Genomic DNA, 9632 nt, shown 5'->3' on the forward strand with positions numbered 1-9632 from the left:
GACCTCCCTCTCAGCTCTAATGATGTTTCTCCTCATCCTAGCGAACATGGTGACCTCATAAAGCTCCTCCAGTACAAGCTTGTCAATCAATGCGAGGGCTTGTTCAAGATTGGTCTCACGCCCATAAGCAAACTTGTAGAGGCTTCTTTCTGTCACTCGTTGTGGTTTCCTAAGAATGTCCTCCAATATGAGCTCTCGAGAGTAAAACGCTAGGTGTGAGAAGTCCATATTTATATAAAACAAAATCAAAACAAAAATAAAAATAGGTTAAGAATCGGTACATAATTAAACATATGTAATCCGATTCTTACTTCAATAACATACATGAGTGTCAAACATTTGCAATCGGTTTATGTGGTACATAAATAAAATCCAATTATGAAAAGGAATTTGAAGAGTCAAACCTAATCGGTAAATTATCAGGCACATAAAACCCGATTACGGGATCGCATAATTAAAATAAAAAATTACCCAGAATCGGATTATTCTAAAGAACTTATAAACCGATTCTGGTGATGGTTTCGTTTCTAACCTAAAATCGGTCAATGTTAATCATCATATAAACCGACTACTGTGCATGCTCTTCATGGCGGAAACCAAAACACATAATCGGTTGATGTTAATCATCATATAAACCGATTCTGGGTTAATCAGAGATTTTTAAACATGTAAATCAATGAAGGAATGCAAATCATAGAATGGGTTGATGGAGATTTACCTTTTTCTTGGTTGGATCGAAGATCGTCGGGGAAGAGAATGAATTTTTTTTTTATTAGGGTTTTGAGAATTTGGAAAGTTTATGATGAAAATAAAAAGTTTTTTTAGGTTTAGGATTTTTTGTTTTTGGATTTACTGGAAATGGTAAGGATTAGTATTTATATGAGATTGTTTTAGGAATTAATGTGGGGGTAAATTAGTATTTTTTAGAAGTTTGGGTGCCTATAGTAATTTGGTGGTGGAAAATTTCATAGGCCCCAATTAAGTGGTATAGGCCCCAATTTAGCCAGTTGATAGGGGTCATAAACACCTAGATTTATTATCTATTGATTATGCTTTCTTTGCTATTTTTCGTGTGAATTATGTATTTTATGTTTGTTTTGATCTTTTAGGCGTTTTGGAGTCGTACGGAGGAAAAGAAGAACAAATTACACAATTTGAACAAGAAGGGCGTAATTGTCATTTCTGGGCAAACACTATCTGGAGACCAGCCAAGGTTAAGGGGCTACTATTGGGTGGTCACATCCAAGCTCAGTGGGTGCAAATAGTTGTCCCACTTTTATAACCCTAAAATGAGTTTCTCCCATTCGTTCGTTCCTACATCTGATAATTGAGGAAAAAAAGGAGAATGAAGAGCAGCAGCGACAACAGATTAAAATCGAGATCGGAATGATATTCATAATAGAAGAGCTTCAGGAGGAATTGAAGCTGGAGATTGATGCAGACATGAACTATTGGTCGAAAGCCAAGAACAAAGAAGAAATTGATGAGGGTTAAGATCGAGAATGGATTGCTGTGAAGATCTCAGAGAATGATTGATTGAAGAATTCAAGCTAATGGGTCTGCGGATGATTAGGGTTTCGATTTGTATTTGCAGCTAATGGGTCTTATGGTGGTTAATCGATTGTTGCTGTGAATGAAGCAAACGGAAAATCAAGACAGGGAAGAAGAAGTTGTTGCTGAGGAGAGAATCAGATCGAATTGAGGGTTTTCAATCGAGAAGAGGAGATAACAAGATGATTTTGGTGTTAACAGCAAGGAATTGGAGGTGGGTTTGTGCCAAATTTGATAGTGAAGCAGAAATATGTGTTGATTTCCTCAGGAAAGGGAAGATGAACAATTAGGGTTTCAGTTGAGAAGAAACTAGGTTCAGCAAATGGGGATCTGTAATGGATGAAGTCTGAACTGGAGATGAGAATTGATTCTTGAGAAGTGGTGGCTGAGCTAGATTGAGTCTGAGATGCAATGGATGCAGCTGAGATGTTCCTGCAACAATTGATTGTGAGCTGAAATTGCAGGGAAGAGTATGAGGCAACTGAAGCTGAGATGAAACTGGGAGCTATAGAAGATGCAATCAAGCCATGGTGTTGGTTGTGGTTAGTTGTTGCAGGAATGGAATGAGTAGATGTATGTTAGGAATGCAGGGACTTGAATGGCCTGGAACTGAGCAGAAACAGGGGAGACTCTGCCAGAATCGGAGTACGACGAGTTGACTCAACGATCCAGCTCATATGACTCAGTGATCCAAAGATGACGGCGCCGTTATGAAGACCGTCAAAGATAACAGAGACTTGAGAAGACCGTCAGTTTGACTCAGCTTTCCGGCGGCGGTTCTCACTGGGAGCTATAGAAGATGCAGTCAAGCCATGGTGTTGGTTGTGGTTAGTTGTTGCAGGAATGGAATGAGTAGATGTATGTTAGGAATGCAGGGATTTGAATGGCCTGGAATTGGCCGGGAACTGAGCAGAAACAGGGGAGACTCTGCCGGAATTGGAGTACGGCGAGTTGACTCAACGATCCATCTCATATGACTCAGTGATCCAAATATGACGGCGCCGTTATGAAGACCGTCAAAGATAACAGAGACTTGAGAAGACCGTCAGTTTGACTCAGCTTACCGGTGGCGGTTCTCAGGTGACCGGTGGTGCGAATTCCGTCCAGATCCCGGCGCTTACGTCAGCAATTCCGGTGATGACGTCATCAACTCCGGCGACCAGTTTGGACCCAAAATTCCAGAGACATATTTCTCATACATGGGCCTAGTGGACCACTTGGAGATGGATTTTGAGAAGACCTAATATTGGAAAGAGTATCCTTTTGGATTGGGAGAAGCATATAAATAGAAAAGTCTTTCTCTAAACCTAGGGATCTCCATATCTTATTATCATCTTCTACTACTTTTGCCTAGGGTTTACAACATGATAGGTTTTCTCTTCCTTCTTGTTATGAACTCCATTAACATGAGCTAGTTTTTATTATTCGTTAAGGAATAAGTTGAATTTCCAAACATGGATTTTGTTCAATAAATTAGTTTTGTCTCACAATTATCGATTATGATTCACTAGAAATATCGCATGTATGATTGATTGTTAGTTTCTTCAAGTTGCAAATTGGTAGAACTCGTAATCATATCTATTGCTAGTTTAGGGTTTATTATACGTAAACGTGATACACTTTGAATACAAGTAGCGTAATTGTGATTGTTGCTTGTAGTGATACATCCTAATAGTCACATGTGAGTCATAACCTTTGTTAAATCGGATTAGTGCTTTTACACGTTCGATTGCTTTGATTGGCCTGATTTCATAGAACTTAGTGCATCTAGGGAATTAAACTTGATAGTGCTTTTACACGTTAGGTTGTTCTCTTAGGTAGAATTCATATTCGCATCTTTTAATGTGTTTGTTGATGATAAGAGGAAATTAGCGGGATATTCTTGCGATCAAGGTATCCTAGGGCCTTTGATAAAAATTGAGATTAAATATCAATTCTAGTTATTGTTGAAAAACATGTTTGTGGATGAAAACGGATCCTTAATCAATTTCTTTACATCTTGATTTGCGTGTTTGCTTCGCTTTATTTGTTTTGTTTGCTTTTATTTTACTTTTAGATTATAAAAATCAGAAAATCCCCCCCTTGTTTATATAGGAAACCGAAACAACTTGACAACCTAGATCCTCTCTGTGGGAACGATCCTTTCTTACCCTTGTTATATTTTATATTTTGAGTAGTGAGAAAGTAATTTATTTTTGACGCATACGACATCGATCACCAGGCAAAAAAAGTTCTCTCTCAAATTTTTTCCCTCCTTACTCTCACCTCACCCACCCAAATACAAATAAAAATACACACTAATCATTTAACAAATACTTATAACTTTCCTAATTATAATTAAACACTAAACCTGATTAATAAGGGGTAGATTAGGAATTAGTTAAAATACATAGATAAGGGATGACCCTGATTTTTAATATTTAAATCCAATTTTTATCCTTTTCGTCTATCCTTCAATTAATATAAGTATCCCCAATTGCGCGTTCAAAATAAAACCCTGAAATGTTCCGAGCTTTTTATACCGAGGGCATATTAAGCACAGAAGGGCATATTAAGCACAGAATTTTACTGCACCAAAATTCTTCCCAGCTAGTTAGTGTGGTCTCTAACTGGGGAAGGTTGTTAAGTGGTGTCTAGATAGTCACCATGGACAGTGAACCAGTAAGTACCGTCGTGGTTCAAAGCAGATTGCGTTTAATTTAATTAAATTCGTTCGCCAAAAGGAATAAATATGCAGTCAAGTAGTTAAAAATCCAAATCCTACTTGTTCTAAAACAAGCCATCTAGTAATGGTTTATTCCACTTGAGAAACAACTCTTTCTTCTTCTTCAATTCCTCAGTCCTCACAGCCAAGTCCTCAGACGTCCGTATTCACTTCAAATACAGATAATTATTTTTTTTTGATCGGTCTAAGAGAAAATTCATTAAAAAGAAAAGGTACTTAAGAGGGGTACCTCAACCCAATAAATACAAATCGAAACAAAAAAGGATGGATTACTGAAGAAGAATTCGGCAATCCAAAAAAACAAACAACGAGCTCAAGAAGGCCGAAATAAAGAGTCCCATAAAGCTACTACCATATTCGCCGTTATACCTAACATTCTTGTGTTTGAATCGGCCCAAAAGAACGCTTGTAGTTTAACGTTTCTAATGAGACTAACCAATTTTTTTTTTCTTGTTTTCAAAGACTCTTGCATTTCGCTCTCTCCATATGCACCACCATATTGCGACCGGGATGTTATTCCATATTCGATTAAGCTTTTCGTCTCCCCAATTAAATTTCCAAGACTTCACATTTATAATGACATTTGAATTATAAGTCCAATGAAAGCGGCATCCTTCAACAAAGTAATCCCAAATTCTCCGGGTCCTCCAACATTCACAGAACAAATGAGAGCTAGTTTCATCATTTTCTTCACAAAAACAACATAGACTAGAAACCTCCATACCCCTTCTTAAGAGCTTATCCGCCGTCATTATTCTATCATGAGAAAGAAGCCAAAGAAAAAAATTGAGTTTGCAAGGATAATCACGACTCCACACAACATCGATTGGAAAGTTTGGCTCATCTTGATCTTCTTCATTCCTAATACCATCCTTAACCGTATATTGACCATGCTCATTTCCTACCCAAATCCGGCTATCCAAAACACCTTCTTGGATAGATATGGAAGAAAGAATATTTGATATGCTTGAAACTTCACTTGAAATATTTTGAGAGTATCTTTGTCTAGACATAAATCCCCACCTTATACCATCTTCATCGACTTCATACATACTAGCCACCACAAACTCCTTAGTCCTTGAAGCTTGGTATGCCAATGGAAACATATCACATAATCTTCCTTCACCAATCCAAGCATCTTCCCAAAATCTAGCTTCCTTGCCCGCGCCAATCTTGAATCTAATACTTTTGTTGAAATCTTCCTTCAAATACAGATAATTAAAGATTATTGAGTTAACAACTGCATGATTTTACTGTATTCTAAAACCTAAACCTTAATTTACATTTTTTTTAACAAGAACTGGGTTGGTCAGTCAGATGACACAGTTGCTGTTGTCCGGCAGGTTCATATATAAGAACTGCAGCACCGGCATTATATGGTCCGAAAGCGCCATGGAGAGCGACAAAAGCCCATCATAGAGATCACGACTGACACACCCAACCTTGTGAGATTTTAAGGGCAGCAGCATTTTGGATCCAAAAACTTTAATATTTCTTTTCTTCTTTTTCCACTGAATGCACATCTGCTTGGGCTGTCAATATGTATATGGAAGCTGCCAATTTCAAGCATTAAAACCAGCTGAATTGTATTCGCAAGCCGAGCAACCCCACACCCTATTTTTAAACATCTGCTTGGCAACTGGAACCAACGATCATCATTGCGAGATGAGTAACGAAGTTAGGAAGTAAGTCGTTGAGGTGATTTTGATGTTGTCCCCTTACAACAGCTTACTGAACCTGACTACACATAGACTATATACACACACACACGTAAGTAGTTCCTATTCATATACTTCTGAGATTTTCCTCTGAATCGTAAAAAAGAAGGAAACAACGTACTGTTGTACTAAATTTCAAGTGATATAAAAGTGTCACGAACTACTACAAATCTATGCCATGAATATTGAGGCTTATGCAAGGATCTTGGAGAAATCTGTGACTGTAGAGATTCGAACTCTTAACCGCCCCAGAAAGGGAATCCTCTGGCTTTGGCTGTTGGTTTAGTCCCACACAATGCTCATATTACGAAGAGATATTCCTTCAAATAGGCTGAGCTTCCCTATAAGCTCGTCCCTACGGGGACATCCGATAAAATTGGAACCATACACAGAAGATTAGCATGGCCCATAACACGCACAAATCGAGAAATGGTCCAAATTCTTTTTGGTTTTTTTTTTCCTACACATGAGAAAAAAGACTATGTAAAGGGAAGTATTTTGTAACCATGCATAAAAACTAGTTTCAATGAGCTGTTACAGTTTTCCACGAGTGTAGCAATGCTTTTGTATAAGCTTCCTTTGGTCGTACTCGTCTTCAAGTTTCTAGTGATTTTTCTCTTTTTCCTTCTTCCGACAGCAGTAACGGAGTTTAGTGAAACCAAGCTTTCAAAATAACTCACTGCTCCATCTTCAACATCTAAACCAGGAATACTTTGTTTTCTAGCAGTTTCAAACTTTGGGTCATATAAAACAAAACTATCCAGCTGTCTGAAAAGAATTTGACCATTACTACAAGAACCCATAAGCTCACCAGAGCTCCATAATCTTGCATTATCCATACTTCAAAAAACTCTTTAAATCTTGCAGTAGACAGAGACACCCTTCCAACACTCCCATGTCCATATAATACTGAGTTTTTGGCGGTGCCACTGGTAGTTGCAGCTCTTCAAATCTCTCTTCTCCAATATTCACTAAGTGTATCCTTGTCGCATCTGCCTTCCGTAACCAATGAAGAGCTCCACTGAAGAACACCCCAGCCTCCGAAAAATGATTCAACTCGTTGTTGTCTAACCAAAATCTGTTCCATGAGCCTGATTTCGAAGAGTATACATGGATTAACCGATCATATGTATTAACACATGCAAATATATAATACTATCAACACATATTAAGTACATGCAATGAAGAATATGGAAACAAGATTCGTACATGCAAAGAATAATATGTGATTGAATGCATGCAATGAAGAATATGGAAACAAGATTAGTACATGCAAAGAATAATATGTGATTGAATACATGCAATGAAGAATATGGAAACAAGATTAGTACATGCGGAGAATAATATTGATGTAATTAGTTTTAGTTTTTTTGATTAATTTATAGGAATAGATTTAATTCTTTTGATGTAATTAAAGTATGAGGATCCTCACTCATTCAATGTATTTGTACAAGTAGTATATATACAAAATAGTGAAATCAATCTCATTACAGTTGTATGAGATTTAAAACCAAAACCAATATTTCTACATGGTAATCTAGAGCTAGGTTAGATAATATTTTTTTTTTCTCAATTCTCTGCAACTGCATCAACAATGGTTGTTGAGGATGAAACTCTACCTCCTCCACCTCCCAACAATAATCCTCCACCTAATAGGGAATCAGGTCTATCCCCATCAAGCCCCTATTACGTTCATCCGGCTGACAATCCTACCACTGTCATCTTCACCCCTCTTCTCACCAGTGACAACTATTGCATATGGGAAAGAGGAATCAAAAAGGCCCTAAGTGCTAACGCCAAACTCGGTTATATTGATGGATCCATTGTGAAAACCACTGATCCAATTGATCTTTCCCATTAGACTCGAGCAGATGACTTAGTTGGTAGCTGGGTTGCCAACTCAGTTGACCCAGAAATACGTGGGAGTGTTCAATCATTCCCATATGCAAGAGATCAATGGTTAGAGATCAATAAACGATTCTCTCATACCAATGCTCCTAAGCTTTTTGCTCTCAAACAATCAATATCTTCATTGAAACAAGAAAATCTAAATGTAGCAATGTATTTCACTCGAATCAAGTCTCTTTGGGATGAACTGGATTCATTCAGGCCTCTCGTCCCTTGCATTTGTGGAGCAGGCAAGGATTTTGTAGATCACCACAATCAAGATCGTTCAATGGAATTCCTTCAGGGTCTTCATGACTGCTTTTCTGCTCTCCGCAGTCAATGCCTATTAATGGAGCCAATGCCATCTGCAGCAAAGCTATACAATCTTGTAAGGCAGGAGGAATCACAACAAGGTATAAACTCATCCTCCACTACTCATGTTGAATCTGCAACACTCAGTGTCTCTCGTAGTGACTCTTATTCAGCTAGACCAAATCCAAGGTCTTATTCCAATCCCGGGACTACATCCAATGCTGGGAATGGTACCAACAAGAGACAAAGACCTTTTTGCGACCACTGCAACAAACATGGTCATACTCGGCTTACCTGCTGGAAGCTCAATGGCTACCCAAAAGATCCATCGAGATCCAGAGATATTTCAACTCCGGCATATGCTGCTGCTGCTGCTGTTCCTAATACACAGGATGCTCCTGGTATAACTGCAACTCAATATGCCAGACTTATGTCTTTATTGGAACCAGACAATGGAGACATTATTGTCACTCCATTTGCCAATTTTTCAGGTATTTCTCTAACTTGTTCTTCTAATGTTTGGATTATAGACAGTGGCGCAACTCATCACATTTTCTCCACTCTCTCTTATTTTTCTTCTTACACATTGGTTATGAACCAAATCACGGTTCAATTACCAGATGGTTCGAATATATCTGTCACTCATATTGGGACTGTGAACTTATCTCCCAATATTCAGCTACTCAATGTTTTTCACATTCCAAGTTTTAAATTTAACTTGATCTCTGTAAGTCAGCTTACAAGCACAGAAAACTGCTATATCAATTTCTCACATGAGTCTTGCATCTTTCAAGACCGTCTCACGAACAAGGAGATTGGATGGAGTAGGCGCATCGCTGGCCTCTATCATTTCAGTTTCCAACCATCAATTTCATCTTTAGCTGCTAATAAACTGGTGGATATATGGCACTGTCGTCTCGGTCATCCACATATGGATTGTTTTAGTTTTTTAGCTCGTAATTTTGCTTATGTTCGTTCTTCATTTAAACACTTATGTGATGTATGCCCACGGTCAAAACAATCTCGTCTCAAGTTTAATAAAAGTGTTTCTTTATCGAAGCATCCATTTCAATTAATTCATGCTGACATATGGGGTCCTTTTTCTACCGCCTCTTTAACTGGTGCAAAATATTTTCTTACAATAGTAGATGATTACTCTAGATGTACATGGGTATTTTTGATGAAAGTAAAGTCTGAAACTTTGAAGTTTCTCAAATATTTCTTTGCCTTTGTTATAAAACAATTTGGGCATCACATTACCAGCATCTCCTCTGGTATCAATTCATTAATTATTCCTCAACTGCAGACTTTCAGGTCTGATAATGGGTCTGAGTTCAAATCAAATGAACTTAATTCTTGGTTTCATCAAAATGGAATTCTCCATCAAAACAGTTGTGTATATACGCCACAACAAAATGGTATTGTTGAACGCAAGCATC

At 37.9% G+C, this 9632-nt stretch overlaps 1 pseudogene; it reads left to right on the top strand.

Annotated features, from left to right (window-relative positions):
* Positions 1 to 6345: 6345 nt before the first annotated feature.
* Positions 6346 to 6438, top strand: LOC113284745 (annotated as a pseudogene).
* The last annotated feature ends 3194 nt before the right edge of the window (positions 6439 to 9632 follow it).

The sequence above is a fragment of the Papaver somniferum genome, chromosome 5, assembly GCF_003573695.1.
Source record: "Papaver somniferum cultivar HN1 chromosome 5, ASM357369v1, whole genome shotgun sequence".
In the NCBI taxonomy this organism is placed as follows: Eukaryota; Viridiplantae; Streptophyta; class Magnoliopsida; order Ranunculales; family Papaveraceae; genus Papaver; species Papaver somniferum.